Below are 23,310 nucleotides of genomic sequence, written 5' to 3' on the forward strand. Positions count from 1 at the left end.
GCTTCGGCTAGGGGGCGGGGCCTTGCCGGCTGACGGGCGTCGGAGCCCGCCTATTAGCGCCCGGCTCGGCGCCGGAGGGGGGAGCAGCATCATGGTTCAACGTGGGTCAATTTTTTGTGAATGAGGAGGGGAGGTTGTGGGGCCGCCGCCGCGGAGCACTGTCCCCGCCGCCGCCCGCGCCCGAGCCCGCGCGCCCGCCCGCCGCCCGCCCGCCCGCGCCGCCGCCTCAGCCGCCTGGGCCCGGCGCGCTGCGGCCGCGTCCCTGCCGTCGCCGCCGCCCGAGCGCCCGCCCGCCCGCCGCCGGCGGTGGTGGTGGCGGCGCAGGCTGAGGAGATGCGGCTCGGAGCGCCCGCCGCCGCCTCCCCGCCCGCCGCCGCGGTAAGCGCAGCCCGGTCCGGCCTGGCCCGCGGGCCATTGTCCGCCGCGCCAGCAGGCCGCCGGCCTCCACGCCCCCCGCCCGCCGCCCGCCCGGCAGGTGGACGCCTGTCCGCGCCCCCGGCCCGGCCCAGCCCGGCCCGGCCCGGCCCCGACCGCGCGCCCAGGCCGCGCGCCGCCAGCCCGGCTCCCGAGCGGAGGCGCCGCCGCCCGACCTCCCTGCAGCCGAGGCTCCGCGGCGGCCCTGCGCGGGGCCGGGAGGGGCCGGCCGCCGCCGCCGCCGGGGGCGCGGGGCCCCGCAGCCGCCAGGCCGAGTCCCGGCAGGTGGGCCGGGGGCGCCCCGAGCGCGGCGGGCGCCGTTTATGTAACTTTGTCGGGGCTGTGAGTTTGCAGAAAACCGTCCCCCCCGGGGCTCGCGGCGTGGGGCGCGCCGTCGCGCGTGTGCGCCCGGCCCGCGGCGGGGCTGCGGGGGCTGCCGGCCCGGCCCGACCCGACCCGACCGGCGCCCGCGGGCCGAGCCGCGTCCCGTCCGCGCCGCCGCAGCCCCGCGGAGCCGAGCCGGCCGCCGCGCCTGCGTTGGTCGCCGAGCCGCGGGAGGGCCGGGGCCGCGTCCCGCCGGGGCGCCTCCACGCGCTGCGCCGGCGCGGGCGCTCCCACGGCGGGCGGACCGACCTGCCGCGGCTCCATTGCCAAGCGAAGCGTCGCAGGAATTAAACTCAAGTTGTCTTAGCGCCGAGCACTTTCCGCGCTGCGACCCGGCGGCTGGCTGGAGGGCGCCCGGGTTGCGGGGAGCGGGGCCGCCCGGCGGGGGGCTGCGGGTCTCGGGCCCCGCTCCCCTCCGCTCCCCCCCGCTGCCCCCCCGCTCCCCTCCCCCCATTCCCTCCCCTCCCCCCCCCCCCCCCCGGGCTCTTCTGTTCATTCCCACGAGCCTCCTAAGCGTGGACGGCGGGGCGTAGACCGGCGAGCAGCCCCCCGCGCCGCGCCCCGGGCTGCCGGCTGGTGGGTCGGTACCTGGCCTGGTTTCACTTTTTCTTCCGCCGGGGGACGGGCCGCGGTACCTGCGGCGTGGTGGCCCCTGGTCGCCCCGTGCGTTTTGCCGGGGACGGCGCCGTGATCGCTCTGCAGCCAGGAGAGCTGGCGACCGGGGAGAGGGAGAGGCTCGGAATTAGGAAACCTCAGCTGCTGGTACACAAATGTACACGGCAGCAGTTAGAGAGCCACAAAAGTTATTGCAGAATTTTGCAGTAACTATGGCAACACGATTACTCTATTATCGTTGGAAATGCAGACTGCCACCCTGCTAGAAGTTCCGTCAGAATGGAGTTTTGGGTATCAGAACTATGGGAGATTTTATTTTCTTCAGGTTGCTCCTGCGAATTCTAAAAACCTGTGTTCAGTTATCTATTTTTAAGGCCGATCGAGCTTTCCCAGATAGTCGACTCCCTGGGATCGGTGGCATCTTTCCCTAGAACTCACATTTGCGTGGGAGGGAAGTGTTTCCCTGCTTTAAACACACACACACACACCCTGACACATTGTAAGACTTCTGCAGTGTTCTGTGCTCTGGGCTTTTATTTTAAAGATCAAATACCTTCCTAAAAAGAGCAGTGATCAGAAAAGAAGCTGGGTTCCTGCTGCAGGCAGATGTGTAACACTGCCCTCTTTAGGGTTCTTTCTGCTGCCAGGGGCGCAGGCCGAACAGTGCCCCTGGGGGAGCCCCGGGGCTAGGGGTGGGGTGGGGTGGGGTGGGTGACTGGGGACGCTGGTAGGCCCAGAAGGCCTAGGGACCAAGGACAGATGTGGCCTTAGCAGCCCTGAGCCGGAGAGAATGTTCTGTGGTCAGCAGCTTCACAGCTGTGCAAAATAAAAATCTCCAAATGCCATGTTCTCTGAGGCCTCTGGCGCTGTTACCGTAGCGAGATCGGCAGAACATGGCACCCTGGCCATGTGCAGCTGGAGGCCGGTCTTGACTTTCGTTGGTTGGACCTGCTTTGTGAGGATAGGATGCCTCTCTTGGTGTTTACCAGGAAGACTCTAGTTCTGGAAGTTTCCACACATTGTGGGGTTGCTGTAGTTTAATTTCGTTATAACTCTTTCCTTTTAACTACTGCATATTTATGCCCAGTAATCGACTTCCATTTTCCAGCTTCATTGTGAGGTTTCAGTGCAGCATGAATGGCTTTGAATGCTCCTCCTTTGATGTTGGGGGTGGCACCCGAGGAGAGGGGACTTTGTGCCGTCTTAATTGCCAGAGCAGAAGAAACATTTCATCACTCCCGTAGAATGCGTCCGTACCGTTCTCGATTGAAAACGGCTGGGCTTTCATGGCTCGGAAGCTGCCATGAGTAATAGATTAATACCTGATGTAGGGAGTGAGCCAGACGCAGGGAAGGAGGGACCACGGCTGCTGCTGGGCTGCCGCGGGCGATGGGCCGCACTGGGCTTTCGGTCCCTGCACCAGAATTGATGACTGTGCAGCTGGGGACACGGGTGCCCAGTTTCCATGGGAGCTTTGGATTTGGGAACCTGGCTCTGCAGCCTGGGAAGCTGGGTCCAGTCCCTGCTGTTCTAGCGGGAGGGCAGGTCCCTGCCCTATTGGCTGCAGCCCCCACCTTGGTCCTGGGGTAGGGGCAGGGATCGAGTGTGGAAGGGGTTTTTGTTTCGATCTTAGATGGTCAGCATATGCTGTGGGCTGCATGGGCTCAGCGCTTTTGGCCTTGGCCTCAGAGGAAGGTACAGCGTCTTCTGGTTCAAGTCAGATGAGGGGCCCGTGTCAGTAGTGATGCTACACTTGAACATATCTTGCTAAGGTGTTTACAGGGCGATTCTTTGGGGGAAAATGTCACTGAAGTGAGAACAGTGAGTTCTTTCCGTAAGGCCGTGTTTTTCTTCTCGGGCTCATGCGAGTGAGGAGAAGGGGTGGGTGGGGCCTGTTTCGGGTGCAACGTGGGCTATGGACTGCAGCTGCTCGGGGTCTCCCTGTTGCCTGCCTTTTTCGACATACCTCCTTCTTACTTTCTGGAAGGATGGTCCAGGCTCCTGCCTCGGTCGCCTCCATTGTGACCTCTTCTAGAACCGAGGGACAGGTCAGCCTCTGAATCAGCCTGAATGTCTTTCCTGGGAGGAAACCGTCGCCCTTACACAGCCCATGGCTGACATTTAATGAGCACTGACCTGGGCCACATGCCCGCTTCTCTCCCCACAGCCACTTTACAGAGGAGGGACCTGACATAGAGGTAAAAGTGCAGCATCTGGTACCCAAGTGCTGGTCCCCTCTTCCAGGCCTCTGCGCCCAGGCCAGTGGTGGTCTTGAAGCTCATTGGAGGGAGCCCTTTGGGAGAGCACAGCCTTTCTGACAAGACAACAGTTCGGGATACCTGTGGTTCAGTGTCGTGGTCATGGCTGTTGGAGCTGTCCTGGCTCACTCTGACTTGCAGCAGCGTCTGGAAAGTAGCTCCGGTTTTCTTGGACTGTCTCCTGCTCTGCGCGTGCGCTGCAGAACCCAGAAGAATCCTGCCAATCCTGTCTGCCGGCCGTGGTGGTTGCATCCTGTGCTTGGATGTCTCCTGGGGCGGCCCGGGGGCAGGTGAGAGTGGTGGAGGGCACCTGGTGCTCCACAGCCATGTCAGCCGGAGCATGGCAGCCCTCAGTGTTTTGTCTGGAGGATCACCTTGGAAGATTTTATTGGAAGAATGCTCTCCAAGGACCTAAAACTTTGAAAAACCGTTGGCTTGATCTATTATAATACGAAGCCAGAAATCTTAAAAGAAAAAAGTATCGACAGATTTAACAATACAAGAATTAAAGAAAATTCTCTTTGGCAAAAGACTCCATAAATGAGGTTAAGAGACGTTAGGACAAAAACTATACAAAACGTGGCTCTATGAGCTAAATCCTCAACATGTAAAGAGCTTTTGCAATCCAATAAGAAAACGATGAGCAGCCCTATTGCAAGATGAGCAAAGCGTATAAATATGCAGATCACAGTGGCTGCTGTGAAAACTCAGGCTTTATAACAGAGATTAAGCTGAAAGGAGAGCCCCTTTATGCTCATCATATTAGCAGAGGTTAAGTTTGATAACTTCCATTGGTGGTGATGGCGATAATTTCTGTCTTCCGTGGCTTTTGAGAAATTGAAGTAAGTTATATATGGAAAGTGCTTAGAATGGGGCCTGATGCATAATAAAAGTGTTGGCCATTATTATTATTATTATTATGAGCCCTGTGGAGAGTAAATAATCATAATTACTTAATTACTCTCCAGAAAAGCTTTATGTCAGAATTTTAAGTGACCATCCCCTCGCCCCAGCAGTTCCACTTACTGGAGCGTTTATCCTCAGGAAAGAGAATGATGAGTGTGTGGCTGTCCAGATGTGCACAGGATGTTTTGCTGCATTATTTAGAAAGGCAACACTTATTAAATACATTTGGGATTTCGTCCCGTGGAGTGTCTGTGTGCAGGCTCACGGTGGCAGGAGTGCAGTGTGTGAGGAAAGCAGGTCCTGAGCAGCACCCTGGGGTTCTTTTATTTATTTATTTTTTAAGTATTTGGGTCTCTAAAGTGATAGTGGTGATCCTCTGGGGTTTCAGGGAGATGAGCTGTGAGGGACTTTGATTGTCTTTTTATATATAATGGTATTATATAACCCCTTGCTCTAAGCATGGAATACTTTTAAAAAGAAAGCTGATATTTCCATTGGGGGAAAAATACTCTTCAATCACATTATTTACAAAGGAGAAAAACCAAGTCCTTGGGAAGCTGATAAATATGCTTAGCATTAGAAGAATTTGGGGGATTTGTTTCTCTGACTTGCTTGTGAGCTCTCTGAGCAGAGAGCTGGCCTCCTGGGTCTGGGTGTGTCTGGTACAGGCTGTGCTGCAAATGGTATCCTAAGTGGTCTCGACCAACAGCAGGTCTGTACCCTTCATCCCCTCGCTCAAAACCTGCCATGGCTTCCTGTTGTCCTTAGTACCTGGAAGGCCTGTCTGGTGCTGGCCTCTGTTTACCAGCCTCTTTTGATAGCACTGGTCCTGTTTGCTGAGCTTGGTCCCTCCCTGCTGGCTTGCTTGCTCTCTTTAAGCCCCTTTGGCCCCAGGGCCTTAGCATACACTGTTTCATTTCTTGGAACCACCTCCCTTCATGTCCCGCTTCCCCAACCCCTCAATCCCTGCGTATCCTTTGACCCCTGCTACACATAAGCCTAACATCTTTTCTGCTCCTTCTCAACAGGATCCAGTTGTGCAATCTCAATAGCTCGTTGTGACATTAGTGGTTCAATGTCACCTCTTAACAGCTGGGGCTCATGGGGTTGAAGGCCTCATGCCTGCTCTGTGCCCAGGGCCTGGCAGTAGGTGCTTTAGGAATGAATGAATGAGTTGCTGAGGGAAGGACACAGTGTAGGCCTTGGTGAAAAGCCTGGTCGAGGACTGGTCCGGGCCTCAGGCACCTCTGTGGTCCGTGCTTTGGAATTGGCTGTGCCCTCCCTGCCACGACCGCTAACTTCTTGGTTCTGATTTTGGAGATTATGTGCTTTTAAGTAGATGCCATAAACAAGTGAAGTGGCTTCTGTGATCCGTGAGGAATGGGGGGAAGAGGCCCCGCACACAGCTGTCAAGCGGCAAATGGGCCGTTGTGGCCAAGGCCCGTGTGTGAGCTTGTGCTCCGCCCGGGTTCCAGTGCTGCAGGTGGCCAGGGCCGCGTTCGTTAATGGCATCTCCTCATCTGTTTCACATTGGAGTTAATGACATTGCTTAGTCGTTTCTTATTTAACCTCGTAATTTTAATATGATACCTTAATATGGCTGCGTGTGTAAACATCGCGGAGTGTGCTTTGTTTAAGAACGAGCACGTTGGGCCGTGTGAGTTGCTGCTGTTTGTGGAGTGTTCCGTCTGAGAGAGAAGTGCCTTTGTTGGACTGATATTTGCACGTGAAACAGGCAATCGGTTCTTAGGGCCTGAGAGCCCAAGCCCGCCTCGAGTGGGAGTGTTCAGGGCGATGGAATCGTGCCCTCCCCGGGAGCGTGTCATCGCCTCTGCGTGCTCTTTGCTGGAGTGGTCTTTTGAGACCTCACAGGGAAGCTTTGTGACCCCCGTGGCCTCTCTGGTGGGGGAGTGGTGCTGGTGGTGTTCGGGCGTGTTTCCTGCAGTTATTAATTGGTCAGTTATAGTTTTGCAAATCTTAAGTCTGTACCCAACCTCAGGTATAAGGTGAGGGGACAGAGAGGGGATGGAGTTGAGCAAATAAATGCTCCTTGCCTGGGGGGACTCAGTGGCAGATGCATTGTCAGGCCCTGTTACCCCAGTCTCCGTGAGGAAGACCTGGCTTCTGCCACATGGAGCTGAGCTGTTGGTGGGTCGGGAGGAAGAGGAAACACCACAGGTGCACCGGGCTGGGGAGGCTGGGCCTGGGGCCTGGTGCCATAGTGTAGAGGAGCCGGGAGGGAGGCAGAAGCAAGGCTGGGAAGGGGGTGTGGTACTCTTTAGCCAGAGCAGAGCCGTGGGCCGCATCAGGGTGGAAAGGCCATTGTGGTTGGTTGGATGGTGGCTGGCTGCGAGGGTCCAGGGCTGGAGGGCTGAGGGAGGAGGAGCTGGACAGCTGGGCGGGCTAGCTGCTGGGCTTATCTCCTTGAAGGACTCCCTGCTGCTTCCTTCCATACAGTCTGCTGTATTTCATTGAGGTTTCTGAACTTCTATCCCGTTTCCTGCCAGGTGCCACGTACTGACCTCTGCATCTAACCTGGCCGAAGGAACAGGGCTAGGGACAGGGTTGTGCCCAGTCCTTCCCAGGAGGCCCCCAGGTGGCCTGGGCACAGCCAGCCATCTCTGGGGCACATGCTTGACTGTGGAGCTGCCGTGGAGGGCTCGAGGGCGCTCACACTGTGAGGGGGGCAGGGCAGGGCCCCGTGCTGAGGGAGGTGGCCCATGTGACCGTTTCTTTCCTTCTCTCAACCAGTGTTCCTGAGAGCCCTCACCCATGGAGTAGCTGTCAGGACCTGAGCTCCTTGGGAGTCATTCTAGAGAACATTCTGGAAGGGACCTGAGCTAGCCTCTAATCCAGCTGTTGGTGTTGTACATCTGGAGTCAAAAGCTGATTCTGAGCCCCACTCAGCCCCTGTGGGGGCTTTCCCGGAGTACCCAGCAGAAAGCAGGACCCTGCAGGTCTGCATGTTGGGCGAGGGGGCACTGAGCGGGTCAGCAGAGGGTGTAGGTTCTTCCAGGTTGAGGCTCACGCAGTCCTCTCAGGACTGATGTGTGAGCCCTTCCAGGGCGAAGGCTTAGAGAGTTCTGATGAGCCCGGTCCCCACCCCCCCCGGGGCTGTGGACACCAGTCATCCACCACAGCCTGTGACCACCGGGAGGGCCTGCGGTCACCGGGAGCGCATGTGGTTAATGGGCTCAGAGCAGAACCACTTGGGCTGGGGGGCCTCGGCCCTGTGGGCCTTCAAGGAGTGTAAAGACTTGCTCGGCAGACACCACAATGGATTATGACTCTCTGCTGTAGAATGTGTGTAAGATTTTGCACCAAAAAGGTCATAGTAGGTGGTATCAGCCCCCATTCTTGGGAAAACCTTTCCTTGCCAGCTTAAGGGCTGGGTCATAGTTCCTCCCACCCTCCAGGTCAGAGGGACACACTGCAGGCCATGGCTCTGGGCTCTTCTGGGCTTTTTGGTCTCCTCACGAGTACCTTCTCCGAGGCTGGTGTTTGCCTTTAACCAGTTTGGTGGCTCATGAGCCCATCCCCTCTTGTCAGCTTGGGCAGCAGCCCACCTGCAGCCTCCTAACTGTCCTTTTACTCAAGGTCCCCGAGGGAGGAAGCGTGGGCTGGGCGGCCTGCCTCTCTGGGCAGCGGGAAGTGGCCACTGCAGGCCTCCAGTGGAGCAGCATCGAGGTCACCTCCTGGCCGCCTCCCCAGGCTGATGGAGAGTCGACCTTTTGGGACAAGGAGTTAAACAGCAGTGTGAAGCTGTCCCAGCTCGTGCCCTGAAGAAGAATGTCCTTGTGCGTCAGCATGCGTGGTGTTCGGCCAAGTGTGGGCTGCCTTTGGGGGAAGCTATTATTTTCAGAATTCTTTAATGAGGTGGAGGATGGGTGAAGGGGCAGAGAGGCACACGGGCTCTGCTCCCCCCGAAGCTTTCTCCTGCGGCTCCTCTGTGGGCTCAGTGAGGTTGCGTTGTGGGCGGGTGCGGGCAGAGGGTGGAGGCGAGTTCTGTTCATCGTGGTGCTGATTTGCCTGTCGTGCCCGAGGGGTTTCCACGGCTGCACACATCTTGCCGTCTGGCTCTAGATGCCAAGGACACGTGGGTGTTGAGTCAGACCTGGGTTGAGATCCCACCTTCACTGTTGTGACCCTGTTGACTGGGTGGTGTCACCTTGCTTCTGTGAGTTGAGTTGAATGTCCAGTCTGTAGAGTGGGAGATGGGCTCCTCCCTGGGAGCCACAGGGAGGTCACATGAGGGTACTGGGCAGGCTACCCTCTCCTGAGGCTCTGCAGTTCTCCATCCCTCTCTGCGGGCAGGGGAGTGTGGGGACTGGGCCTTTGACTCTCTGGGGCCCCTCTGCCAGCTCAGACCACTCAGGGCACCTCTGCCTGCATCTGTCCCCTGAAGTCCTGGCAGGGTGAGCTGTTGTCTGTCCTCGCAGGCCCTGTTTCTCGGCCTGTGGAGATCTGCTCCTGAAAGCTCAGCAGCACCTTTTACGGGAGTGTGGAGCGCCATTAGCTGCAAGGGCGCGGTTTGCTTGTCTCACACACAGGGCTGCCATGGCTGTGCTATCCCCACGTGCCTGGCTTGGCCATGGTGTGATTCGTCCCTAGGCCAGAGCAACTGAGGTCTCTGGCCCTGAGGGTGATCCATGAGCTGGAGGGATGGAGACTTTGTGCCGGGTTTTCTTGCCATTACCGCCTGGTGTCCTGGGGCCTGGCTGCATGCTGCAAAGCCAGTTGCAGGTTTCCCTGCCCCAGCTTCCCTTCTTGTCACTGTTCTTTATTAGGCACCAGCAGGGAGCCTCAGGGACAGAGGCGCTGCATGACCCCTCCCTCCCAGCCCCAGGAGGGCAGCGTGGGAAGATGTGGGAAGGCGGTTCCCTAATGCAGCAGTGGCTTGAGGGAACCTGGATGGCCTTGGTGCTTGGGTTCTGGGTGGAGAGGCTGGGTGCTTCTGGTGCCCTGTGGGCATGGCCTTCAGGCAGCCCTGTGGGTGTCGGGGGACAGGTGGGACTGTTTTGTAGGACAGGTGGCCACTGGTTGATGGAGGACCATGGAGGCAGGAGACCAGATATGTCTTCCGTGGGGTTATGGGAAAACACTTCAAGGGGATCTCTTGTGAGTGGCGCTCAGTACCGAGCCGGAGGGTATTGCTGGTAGCTCTCCATCAGCTAGGATCTCTCCATGGCAGGTTCAGAGAGCGCTTGCAGGAACTGATTGACTTGCTTCCTCGGAAAGTGCAGGTGAAGGAAGTTCAGGTCCTGTTTGATCCAGCTTCTCCCCGCTGTCAGGGCTGCACACCTGTTAGTTCATGCCACCAGCAGAGAGAGTGTCTTTGTCTAAACAGAAGTCTTGGATTCATTCTATTTGGTTTGTCTTAGATCACCTGTCCACCTCTGAACTGTCACTGTGGCCAGGGGTGTGGAGTGTGCTGAGTGGTTCAGCCTCTTCCAGAAGCTGGTTGGGGAGTCGGCTTCCATCCTGTGGAAATCACTGTGCTGGGAAAGGAAGGGGAGAGAGGGTGATAAGGGAGCCAGCAGACAGCCTCCTCCACGGAGCTCCTTTCCCTCAGCAGCCCAGCAGCATTCCATGTGGCCTTTCCTGTGAGCCCACTGTGTGTGGTGCGTACTGAATGCTTTGCAGACCTTGTCTCCTGGAATTCTGCAGCAGCCCTCAATGGAGGGAGAGATGGTACCCATCCACAGAGGGGAAGTGAGGCCTTGACCAGGACTTCTGGGCAGACGCCAGGGCACTCGAGCCTCCCTGCTTCTCCTTTCTGGGTGTGACCTGGGCTCTGCAAGTTTAGCACGTGGCTAGAACTGGCCAGTTGGCCAGGTGGACAGAAGTCTCTGTCCCTCCACCGCTGTCTGGTGAGGCCCTCAAGGAGGGTTAGGGACCCTTGGAGTGGGGACAGTGGAGACACAAGATGGGAGGGGCTGGGTCTCCCAGTATCTGTGGGTTCCCACTGACCAGTCCTGTGCCCCAGCAACCCAGGAGGACCAAGGCAGTTGTTTGAGGATGCTTTGGGAAGGGCTCCTGCCCAGTGCCTAGGGGCAGATGCTGAGTGGGCAAATGCTGAGGGTATCCAGGAAGGGCGAGTGCAAGGGTATTCTGGCAGTCCCGGAAACTTATGAGCCATACCCACCTCTCTGCAGGCAGGGGGTGAGTGCAAGGGATGTGCTTTGGGATCATATAGATGGGCTTAAAATCCAGCCTTCACAACCCTGCAGTGTGTTGGTGGCCAGTTATCCAGCTCCCCTGTGCCTCAGTCTTCCCACCTGCAAAATGGGCATGAGGATTTCTGCTGGGGACTATGGTTGTCAGGATTGAGCAGGATATGGAGGCCTGTGGCCTAGCTCTAACCTGCCTTGAGGCATAGGGTGGAGACATTCCATTGCCCTTCCTTAGGTTTATGTGTCCATGGGTGGGGCAGACACCCCCCCCCCCCCCCCCCCCCAGATACACCATCTGCTAGTCCTTCAGCACCCTGTGGCATGGAGACCCTTACTTCCAGCTGACTGTTGAGGCTGACACAAAGCAGAAGCAGATGGCTTGATGGTGGGGATTGGGCCCTGAGCCCCTCTCTTTCTCTTCTTCCACACAGGTGGGAATGTGCGGTACAACTGTCTGTGCCCGGATGGGAGGTGCCGGGCTCATGCTGGGATGCACTTCTGGGTTGGACATGCCAAATGGTGAGGGGCTGGGCATGTGTTCTGTCACCTGCCCAGGTATGGAGTGTGCCAGCCAGAGGGAGAGGCTGAGAACCTCAGACCCGCACCTCACTCCCACCTCGAGGATTTTCTTCTCAGGGAGGTGGGGGCCTTTCACTGAGGTGGGAGGGGAGGCTCTCCCGGGCATTGTGTTGCTGGTGGTGGTGGCTGGCCCCGTGTCCCTTACCTGCCGGGGGCATAGGTGGAACCAGCAGCCTGTACAGCGGGACTAGGCTGGATGTGGGCGGGAAGTTGTTCCTACTCCTCTCCAGCCCCGGGGGCCTCCCCTGCTTGCAGTCACTGGTGCTTATGGGCAGCCAGTGACCTCATCCAGGCCGGTTGTTACCAGGACCCTCTTCTCTTCTCCATCTTCTTCAGCCATCTGAGTTCTGGATGCACAGCCCTGGCAAGTGCCCCCCGCCCCACGACAGGCACACACAGGCACGCATGCGTGATGCCACGTGGGAACTAGGAAAGCCCTGCTTCTGTCTCGTGATTCTTGTTGAGCTGATTTCAGCCTCTTGGTCTATGTACCCTCCACTGAATGAGGAACAGTGGAGTTTGTGGAATGAGGTTCGTCTGATGACGGTTGGGGTGATGAAATTCTCCCTCCATGGAGTGCAATTATCACCCAGTTCCTCATCTCTAGGTGCAGATCTTTTGTTTTTTAATCCTTACGAGTTTGGCTTTTTCCAGACGGTAGGACAATAGTTTTGTAAGTGGGAGTTTGAGTGTTGACCCGTCAGGGGCTGTAGGTTGGGTTGGACCAAACCCGCTGAGACCAGCCTCTGTGTAGGCCCCTGGGATTGGTTCTCCCTCTCTGGACTCTGACTAGTGTCCTCAGAAAAGTCCATTGGCTCCTGAACCTGGTGTGGTGACAGGTCCCTTAGGCACCAGCTCTCTGTTTCATAGTGTGGTGATGACCAGGGTGCACACAGGTCTGGGGGCTTGTTCAATAACCAGGGAGGCTGCAGTGGACAGCTACAGCGTGTTGGTCAGCAGTCACCCAGGCCCCTGAGCTTGCACCCTCCCCTGGGCACCCAAGGGCGCTGCATCGGGTACTCCTCTTCCAAGCCCTTCCTGTGGAGGGAATCCCCTTCTTTCACTGCAGCACCCCCAGCCAGCAAGACCATGGGGAGCTGGCCTGGGACCCATGTCACATGGTTCCTATAGCAGCCAGGACACTCTAATCTGGTGGTGGCTGTGACCCCCTCCCTCTCATCTTCGGTCTTTACTCCTCCTCATAGTGATGACCCTGTAACCATTCTCACAGCTGTGGCAGCGCCAGCGGCCTTGACCTCCATCAGTGCTGTCAGGGCTGCACCTAATGGCCGCCCTGAACCGGGATCCCTGGGTCCCTGCTCCAGGCCCCGCCCCCCTCACACGTGCACTCTCAAGCTTCCTTCTCCTGGTCCTGTGCTCCTGCCCCAACAGTTGTGGCACCTGTTGCCTAGAGTAACATCTGGGTCCTTTCATATCACCAGGGTCCGTAGGGCTTGATCCAGCTGCTCTTCCCCAGATTTGTCATCTGTCCTTTGTCCTGGCCATGTGGACCTGCTCGGTCCATTTGCTGGGCTCCCTGGCCCTGGGCTTGACTTAGGCCTGGGGCTTCCAGGCCCACAACAGGAGACTCTTAGAGATTTGCTTGGGTGGCTGGATGGCTCCCTTTCGATGCCATAGTGATGGAGGTGATCACAGTCTCAGGGAGTCCCTGACCCGTTTCTCCTAGCCTCTGTCCTCTCCGTGCCTTGTAATGAGTAGTGGGCGAGGCCACGGTTAGGGTCTCTGAGTCCTGTTGAGTCACGCCATCCTTCATCCCTGGAGCAGACTCCTGTGTGGAAACGGGGGTTGGGGCCTTCATTCACGGAGGCCTGGCCCTGCCTCAGCTGTGAGGCCATGTGGAGTTGCAGGACTTCTCAGAGCTTGAGGTTGAGACTCAAGAAGCAGGTGGCACTTGTGGCCCCTGTTCCCATAGTCCACTCTGCCTTCCAGGCCTACCCAGAGGGGCTGGGTGGCGGCAGAGCCCCCACCTGGCTCTCATAGCTGGAGCCCCGTTTCCTTCTGTCCTTGCACCCACTCAGTGCTCCAGCTGCTGCCCCAGGGTGAAGAGTGTGGCTCACTTTCCTTGTAGGCCCTGTGGGGCAAGGGTGGGAGGCCTCAGTCCAAGGAGCTAAGTAAGGGGCAGAGTTTCTCCCCAAGACCTGTGGCAGAGTGTTCATCAGAGGGACTGGGAGGGTTTCTTCCCCCAGTGGGAGGGGCCTCGGGCCTGTGACCACATCCTGGGGGACTGGGCAGCAGGTGCCTGAGCCAAGGGGAGAGAATCAGCAAGAGGCTCCTGTGGACGCCCCTCTGCCTACAGGCGCTCAGCACCTACATCTGTCCATCACCTGCACCCAGGCTCTCCGGGTGCCCATTGACTAGAGAGCTCGGAATTAGCTGCCTTGCACCCTCTGGAAGCCCTCCCCATTCAGGGTCCCTCCTCGGCACCCTGCAGGCTTCCATGGTCTCAGCCTCACTTTGCATTCTTATTATTGCTTCATGGCCATTTCCTCAGTTTCTAGCACTGGGGATCTTCCCTGCTTGGCCATCTTGACTGGGCCTCGGGCTGTGCCTGATGTTTGACTGTGACTTGGGGTCCTGGGGGCTCCCTCACTTGTTCCCGAAAGGAGGACATTGTAACTGACTGTCAGGCAGACGTCTGTTTCAGAGTGTGGGCCTGGAAAACAAACTTTCCTGTCTTCCCTGAGGACCCTGCAATTCTCAGAAGCCAGGTGTGGAGGCGCCTGTGCTGGCCCTGAGGTTAAGGACCTGGCCCCCCAGCCCCGCCCACACTCCGTCAGGTCTGTCTCCAGGCCCTGCTCAGCCTCCACCAGCCTGTGTTCTCCTTCTGAGTCCTGACTCAGACTCAAACCTCAGGGCTGGAGTGTGAACGATGGGGCTGCTTGGTGGCTGGGCCCTTGACTGGAGACTCCCCGTGCAGGGCAGGGAGGCCATCAGGAAGTGGGTGTGTCCTCCTGGGCCCTGGAAGATGTGGAGTGAAATCAGCCTCCGGACAGGGATATGAAACGCGGTCCTATTAGGCCAGGTGTACACAGAACATGCATGTCCTACGAACGCAGCAGGTTTTCGAAGGCTCCTACCTGGGGGTCAGCTTCTCCTGGTCCAGCCCTGCCCAGGGTGAGCGCACAGCCAGTGCCCGGTGAGGATCAGGTCCACGCTCAGGTCCTGCAGTGACAGGGTCAGAGGGTAGGTAATGGAAATGTTTTTCTTGTGTTTTGTTAAAGCACCCCGGTATCTTCAATGTTAAAGGGACTAAATGGGAGACTAGATCAGCCATACAAATAATTAGTTACTGTAATTGGGGAAAAGAGTAATGACTTAATTTGCATATGTGGCAACAGCATTTTTTTATGGCTGCCTTGTAATAAAAGACAGGCTGCGTGTCACAAATGCGAGCAAATAGAGAAATCCATTAATTCTCCTGTTCATTAAAAAACGGTGTTCCTGGCTTTGGCAGTGACAGTGTAATAATGGGCACCTCGCTTTAATCTGTCCCGTGGGTGCGCACCCTGCCTGGCCCAGGAAGCCGGCTGGTGTCACTGTGATTCTGTGTTAGGCGATGGCCCCAGCAGGTCCAGGGGCCTTACCTGAAACCAGCCTGTGCCCTGTGGTGATGTGTATGACTCGCATCACTCTGGCTGCTTTGGGGCCTGAGCAATCTGGGGAGCTTCCTGTTGTGCCCAGAGAGCCCGTCTCAGTTGGTGGATTGTGTGTGTCACGGGGAATTGGGGTGCCAGCTTAAAGACATACTGGTGGTTGCTCCAGGGGTTCTCCCCCCCGTGGTTTTGCTGCCATTGGTGGGAGGTTAGGGAACCCTACTGTCGCAGTAGCTTTGGAGTAGCCGCCCTGCATCCTGACAAAGCTGGGTTTGGTTCTGCTGCACAGTCATGCGGCTCAAGTAGTAATTTTGAAACCACTTGGGACAAGTTGCACGCATCGTGTCACGTGCAGGCCAGCTTGGGGCGAGGAGGTGAAGTCACTTGTTTCATCACCTTGTTTGCATGAGAATGAAATGTACCTTTGTTCTCTCCTTGCCCTTTCTCTTCCAAATCTGAAGAGTGGGTGGGAGTCCAGGACCCAGGTTTTCCTGGCCGGAGCGGCTCTGCAGGCGATGTCTTGGCGCTAACGGAGGGGCATGTTGTGCTGCAGCGACTGCACCCAGGGAGAGGCGCTGCCTGAGTGGAAACTGGTTTTAGACGGTGCTAACGCAGGCGAGCCATCGGCCTCCCGCCGCTCACTTGCGGTGCGTTGTCACTGTAAGATCGAGGAATGCGGTCGAGGAAAGGAGGCAGCACCCTCGCTCCTTGTTCGTAGAATCAGTTTCCTCCGTCATAACAGTGCCACGTGTTCCGGTGACAGCCCAGTGACCGTGGGTGCACTTTAAACATCCTGGGGTGTGGAGGGGCGGGTGCTGCTTTAGTCACTTCCAGTCATTTTCTCCGGTTGTGGGACACGACATCTGCTTGCTCAGTTGCATCCTGGAGATGCCGCGAGCGTGACGCGTGCAGTGTGAGGGCTGCTGAGCCCCGGGGGTTTGCACTGGTGTCACCGTCTTCTGAGACGGGTGGCGAGGCTGAGCGGAGAGGGACAGGAAGTGGGGACAGGAAGGGAAACAGTCCCTGGAGTAAACAGTTTGGCAGAGCATTTGTGTGTGTGTCTAGCTTTTAAAAATATTTTTATTTTTAATTGTGAGAAACACAGCATAAAATTTGCCTCTTCACCAATTCCAGGTGTTCAGTGGTGTTAAGTGTATTCGCACTGTTGTGGAGGGACCTCCCGAGCCTTTCCATCTCGCAGAGCTGGAACTGTCCGTTAAACACTGATCCTAATAGATTAAAAAATAGGTGGTTTCACGAAACACAAGGTCACTGCTCGATCCCATGCTGAGGACCGCACTGACTAAAGGAAAGGAGACAGTAATGATACATGTGTGCACATTGTAAAGTACAGGTGCATGTTTGGGTGTTATGTTAATATCACACATATGTAACTATAACTCCTGTTAAGTGATATATATGCTAACATTGCTGCAGGTTCTGGACCCGGTGCAGTGTGCGGGTGGCCTGTGGGGGCTCGTTTTCCTCTGGGAAGGGGGGATGGAAAGATACGCCTCTGGTCCCTGGACAGATTGGAAGTCTGCAGAGAGGTCTGCTTGTTTCCTGTGGCTGAAAGGCTGTGACCCGAGGCCACACTGACTGCCGTGGCAAAGGAGCGCGCGAGCTGTGTGCGAGCTCCTGAGTGAAAGGGGGACTGGGGGCAATGTTGGGTGCCCAGGGACAGTGCACATCAGACATGTGACTGGCCCCTCACTCGGTGGTGGTGGCTCCACGTTGTGGGTGAAGTGCCGGTGCTTGGGTGTATGGTGGCAACAGTCGAAGCTTATGCGGGGCTTGTCTCCTGCCCCGGGGGTCCTGGGTAGGGCCCTGGTCCAAGCCCTGTTTTCCTGAGGGGGCTGCAGCTGGCTGGCCTCTGGCTGGTGTACATGCGCTCATGGCTGTTTTATGTTAAATGATTCAGAATTTTACTTAAAAGTCACATCTCTAGGCCCTGCCTGCCAGAATCTTTAACATTATTTTATTTAGCAGCTAAAGGAAACAAGTTGTTTTATCTGAATGCTTTGTCCTTTTGGACCCTTAATCTAAAGAGTTTATTTTATCAAGAAGTTTAAACATGTTGGAACTGCAGTGTGGCTGTTTATCAATGAATCGAGATAGCCGCCTAGAAAGGGGTCCAGGGCTGCGGGCCGTTTTTGTGTGTGGAGAGAGTGGATGCTGTATTGCTCCTGACAGACATTTTTTTCTGTGTGCGCGTTTGTGTGTGCGCCTGAGTGTTTATGTATACTCGTGTGTGTGTGTCCTTGCACTAGGGCTCCAATACGTTTGTGTGTGCATCTGTGTTGCCGGCTGTCAGAGCCGGTCCCCTCTGTCCCCAGTGTCTGGCTGGTCTTTCCAGGGTGGCTGGGAGGAGGCTGCCGAGAGTCCGCGGGCGCCTCGCGTTACTCAGATGGAGCGAAGCGCCTCCTGCTAGAACGCACTGAAGTGAAGTTTATTCCCCTCCAGTGCGGCCCATTAGGAAACTAAAATATAAATCTGTCCCCACAAATTACGGGGGAGGAAACCTTAAGTCTTCTGCTGTGTGACCATCTATCACAGAGTGACACTCTCCTAGACATGACTGCCAGCCTCATGGCTCACATTTCATTAAGGACGTTCACTGCACAAACGGTGCTTATTAAGCTCAGTGTACAGACAGGACTCAGGAAAATCATAGTCAAGAGTCTGTCTTATGATAAAAATAAAAATTTGAATTTGAATGAATTAAATACAAATTAAATTAACTAATGGGAGAACATTTAAATTAAAAGTATTTCATAGTCGTATTTTTCTGTCTGATGTCCTGACTCAGGGCCTCTTGGACATCCCTGTAGCCCTGCAGTTTGAATGGTCACCCTGTGAGCGAGGCCTGGGCTCTTTCTGTGAGGGTGGATGATTCCAAGAGGGGATAACTGGACGGATATTCCCTGTGTACGTGCTGATTGTGAGAATATAGGAACAAGAACTGTAAAATATTCATCCATTGCCCAGAAAGTGTAAGGAAAATAGTGCAGGTGGCACGGATCAACCAAGTAGGTGTTATTTTTGGATCTTTCTTTGATGCATGGGGGTCTTTGAGGAGTTGATTCATTCTGCCTCTCTCTGTCTCTCCCCAGCCTCCACCCCCCCCACCCCCTGCCCAGCCAGAAGTGTTCAATGGGTGGAATTCCCTCGCTAACCTTCACTTGGATCAGGAAACAGAGCATTACCACCACCCTTGTTTCTCCTTCCACCACCACCTGCCCCCATTTCACAGGGGCTACCTGTCTTCTAGCAACACAGATTAGCTTCCCCTGGTGTCAGGCCTTATCACTTGGGGCCATACAGTGTGTATTTCTGTGTGTCTGTCTGCCCTTGCCCAACGTTCTGTCTGTGTAGTTCGTCTGATAGGTTGCTGCTGATTGGTGTTGTCTGCTTGTTCTTGTTGCTGTGGAATGTTCTGTCCAGCCTACTGTTGGTGACCATTCCCAGTTTCTGGCTACACAGATAATGCTGCTGTGTCATTCTTGTAAATGACCTTGGTGAGCAAACCCGTGACTTTCTGTAGAGTGTGCACCTAGGAGTGGCTGGCCTTGGTGGGCACAATTGTGTGTAGGTTCAGCATCAATGCTCGTCACCAAGCAGGTTCCCATAGTGTTGCCATTCACACTCATGACAGAATAGAGTCCCAGTTGTGCCACATCCTTGCCAACACTTGGTTCTGCTTTGCTTTTAAATTTCAGCCATGTGTATCGTGCTGTGGTTTTAATTTCCATTTCCCTGTGAGTATAGGTGCTGAGCTCCTCTTCATGTGGTGACTGACCATGTGGAATCCCTTGTCAGAGTACCTGTTCATGTCTTTTGCCCATTTTTTATTTGAGTCATCTCCTTTTTTAAACTTAGTGATTTGTAAGAATTATCTATATATTTGGGATCCCTGTCCGTTGTGGGATGTATTTCAAGCAGGTTAACATCTGTTCTCTGGGCTGCCTTTTCACTCTTCCACTGGGTATTTGATAAACCAGTTCTGAATTTGATGCAGTACAATGTATCATTTCCCCCCTTTATGGTCAGTGCCTTAAAAAAAAGATTTAACCATCTATTTAAGAGTTGTTGTCTACCTCCGGATCTTTTTCTTTGCTGTCCCTCAGGCTGGGCATTGCTTTCTTACCTTTAACATGGACAATCCATCTCACACTGATTTTCATGATGGTGGGATGTGGTTCATTTGTTTCCATAAAGGTAGCAATGATCCTGGTACCCAGCCCGTTTCCCTGTGGATTTGGAGCGTAGTAGCTTCTGCTCTAATCATATTATTGTGTTTGTGTTGGTCTCACTCTGGAATATTCTGTTTCTTGTTTTATTTGTCAAGTCTTATACCAATGTCTTAATTACACAGGTGTATAATAGATCTTGATATTTAATAGTGTAAGTCCTCCAGGTATTTTTTTCTCAAGATTGCTATTCTGGGTCCTTTGTACGTCCATGCAAAATTTAAAATTAACTTGTCAGTTTTCAAAGACATTCTGGTGGGGTTTGATTGAGAATGCATTGATGACTACCAATTAATTTGGGAAACACTGACATCTTAACCATATTGGGCCTTCCAACCCATGCACATGGTACATTCCTCCATTTATTTAGGTCTTTAATTTCACTTACAACATTTCATAGTTTAATGTGTAAGGTTCTTACACATCTTTTGGTAGGTTTGACCCTGGATATTTGCTGATAATGGATGCTGTTGTAAATGGTATCTTTTATTTTCTGTTTGTTGCTGGTATGTAGAAATACAGTAGGTTTTTTTATTTTGACCTCGTACCTAGTGTTTTGTTAAGTTCACTTAAGAATTTTTATAGTTATTGGTAGATCATTTTGAGTTTTCTATGAACACAGTCTATTGTCTGAGTAAAGCAGTAGATTCTTCTTTTTCAATCCTGTGCCTTTCATTTCTTTTTCTTGCCTCGTTGCACTGGCTAGCATCTCCAGCAAACTGTTGACTGGAAGTGGTGAGGGGGTATCCTGGCCTCATTCCTGATGCAGGGAAGGCTCTCTGTTCTGCTGATGACTTGCATGCTTTCTCCCGCATTGGGATGCCATGGGCTATGTGACATCTTTTGATCTTTTGGTCTCACTAACAGCTTGCTGTTTGCCCACCAGCATGGCAGGCTGAGGCTGTGGTGGGGAGGCGTATGGACTTGGAGCTGCGGTTGTTCTTTGCCCATGTGATGGGATGCGGAAGGTTGTGGTCTGTGAGAAAGCATGTCCTCCTCTCTGCGACATTTCTTTGTGGTCAGTTAATAAGATTTTAAAAAGAGTGTTCTCTTAAGGATTTATAATTATAAGACTTTTACTCTTTGGAAGGTTTTATGGTTTATTCCATGAAATTAGGTCAACTGAAATTTCCAAGGGCAGCTGCAGGATGGGAGAACTGTAGGTAATCCTAGATTCAAAGCCTTTGGCGGAGGAAATATCAGCACACACTTAAGCCAGAGTGACGCATTTGGTTTCATTTATACTGTATGGGACGGACATAAAAATAAAGAAAGCTAAGTTTTTATATAAGTATATACTCAGTGTCAGAGGCCGCCTGATTAGTGGCAGGACCATGCCCTTTTTAAAGCAGCATGCAAATCAGAATTACAGGGTCTTCTCCACTGCTCACCCTCCCAGTGTGGGCTTTATGTTTTCGTTGTCAGTCAGGCGGGACTGTGATCATAAAAGCAGTTGTGTCAAGTCATGACATGTTCAACATGCACCTAACATCTATCAGAAGTGCGCACTTTAGTTAGGGATGTACAGTTGTACATTTCCAGCATTCTACGTGAACAGGTTTCTGAAAGCTCAGATCCAGTCATTTTTGGGGATCTTAGAACCGTGTGCTGTCTGGGTGTTTCCTTAGAAAGGAATGCTTTATTGTTAGTAGTGTCCCAAGATGTTTACATCAAGGTAAGAGGAACTGTATCATACTTGAGTGTTATTTATTCACACGTTACATTTCCAGTGTGTTTTTGTGTTGTGAATACTGCACTGGGCTGTTCAGACCCCCTGCCTAACCGGATGCCGATGGAAAGGGCAGAGGGTAAGAGTCTGCTCTCATTGTGGGATTTGGGTGGTATCGCTTTCTTTGACAGGATTTTAGTTTTCAGCTATAAAATGATTTGTTCTTAATTTTCTCTGTCCGCCCCCATCTTTGTTAAAATATGCAAATTTCGTATTTAGCCAGGGGTTTGGAGGGCTGAGAAGGCTGTGTTACCTGTGGCTCTATGCTCTGTTCCCAGCCTTGCTGTCCTCTGAGGCCATGGCTTCCTGAGGCCACGTGCTGTTGGATTTCTGGAATCTTCCGTGTTAGATGTGGTCCTTAACTTTTCCCTGGAACCTCCCAAAGGCAGAGCATAGTGTTCCTGCAGTTGGTTTTAACCTCAACTCTTTTGAGGTGGCTTCTGAGGTGCATACAGGACGACTTTTCATTCCATTCAGCACGTCTGTCGCGTGCCTACTGTGAGGTCCTGTCTGTCAGATCCTGGAATTGGTTCTTCAGCTTCGTGCAGGCCCACTGTCTTCCAGACTGTCTCCACTTCTCCAGACCCAGCTCCCCCTGCCTGTCTCTCGGGGCCATGGCTCTGGCACACCTGGCTCTGAGACAGCCTTGACCAGGCGGCTGGGGTGACCATCTCTGGGCTGGCAGGGCCACCGATGGCGCAGCAGAGCCTGATGTTGGGGCAGGCTGAGTGGAGGGAGCCTTCTTCTCCAGGGCCTGGGGACGGCTCTGTGGAGGGTCCCTCTGGGAGGAGGCCATGTCTGGGCTGGTGCTGAGACTTGGCCTGCCCCAGATCCCACCCCAGACTCTGTACTGCTCAGATATGATATCCTGACAGATCCCCTTGTTTAAACAGAACTTGGTTCAGAATAAATCATATCAAAGGTATTTATTTCCCACTAGTTTGGCAGTGCATTTATAAGTAAGAAGATTTCTCATGGTAACAGGTTTACACAGATGGACCCACATTCACAATTGCTCAGTTAAATTTGAGGCATTTTAATGTCTGTTAAAAGGAGCTAGAGGTAAAGCCCGAGTGGCAGGATGTTGGTAATTGTTGAGGCCGGTGTTAGGAGCTCTTACTGTTCTGTTCACTTTGTCTACGTTCAAAATTCCCATAATACAGAAGCTGTTATACAAAGCAAGAGAAATTTACATTAAAACTCTGTAAAATCTGAAATTTAAATTGCAGATATCAATGTGAACACACTTTTTTTCACTTAAAGTTTATATTTCTTACATATATGAAAAAAATAAACAGTTAAAGCCAACCAGCATGTGGGGAACCCAGAATGAAAACTAAATCCTTACAGTGACTCACGTTCTGTCACAAATGCAGCACCCACCACGCTGAAGGGTGCAGGAGAGAAGATCTGCACTGAGGAACGGGGGGTGTCCGCACGGCGCACTGCGGGGCTGGGCAGAGAGAAGGGGCGCCTGCTGCAGCTGCGTGGGAGGATGTTTCAGCCCTTCTGAACTGCTCTGTACGGAACTGAACACATGAGTAACTACTGGAGATAATAAAAGCAAAGTTTCTCATTGATGGAGAAATAGGTCCCACGTCAGGAAACGGACGAGGTCAGCCCGCGATGCTGCACTGGAATCGGCGGTGTCGCATCAGCTGGGTGCAGACATGTAAATGTGTGAGTCGGTGCGTGCACACTGCCTGCCCGCAGGGCCCATGACAGGGACATGAGGGACACGCAGCCCCCAGACCTTGGTGTCTAACACAGTTCTCCAAAGAAAGGAACCAGGCTCCTCGGAGAAGTGGATGATTGCAGGGCTGTGACGGGGACATCTTGTGGAACCAGAAAGTAAAGAATCCTTTAAAAAAAGAAGAGACCCCGGCCCGTGTGGCTCGGCTGGTTGGGGGTCGTCCTGGGCACTCAGAAGCTGCTGGTTCCATTCCTGGTCAGGACACGTGCCCGGGCTGTGGGCTCGGTCCCTGGTACAGGGGGTGCAGGAGGCAGCTGGTTGATGTTTCTCTCTCTCCCTCTCCCTTCCTCTCTCTCAAAGTCAATTAAAAAATCTTTAAAAAAAAGATGGGAGAAGAATCTTGTCAGAAAAACGTAGGTGCTGACCTAAAGGAGCTCCCAGTGGCCAAGCCTGAGCAACAAAATACATGATAGGCTTGGATTATATCACACAGAACAAAGTAACTGTCCGTGAGCTCCGCTGGTGCAAACGGCTGGCCGGCGGGCAGGCCGGCAAGTGCAGCTCCTCGCAGCGCAGGCTCCGAAGAAGGTGAGGAGGGTGGGCACAGGAGCCGCGGGGGCGCCCAGGGCGCTGGCCGGGGCTGGCTCGCTCGCTCTCCAGTGAACAGTGGTACTTTGGGTTTTAAGGCATTTGTT

General features: G+C 54.2%; 1 protein-coding gene across 4 annotated transcripts in view; it reads left to right on the forward strand.

Moving 5' to 3' along the window:
- The first annotated feature begins 236 nt into the window (after positions 1 to 236).
- The window catches only part of HDAC4 (histone deacetylase 4), a 180,938-nt gene continuing 157,864 nt past the window's right edge, over positions 237 to 23,310 (forward strand). For all 4 annotated transcript variants that reach the window (XM_081141971.1, XM_081141973.1, XM_081141972.1 and 1 more), the window contains exon 1: positions 237 to 378. The gene's annotated coding sequence lies outside the window, so the exon portion shown is untranslated. The remainder of the gene's footprint in view (positions 379 to 23,310) is intronic.

This window comes from Miniopterus schreibersii (assembly GCF_964146895.1).
Source record: "Miniopterus schreibersii genome assembly, chromosome: 7".
In the NCBI taxonomy this organism is placed as follows: Eukaryota; Metazoa; Chordata; class Mammalia; order Chiroptera; family Miniopteridae; genus Miniopterus; species Miniopterus schreibersii.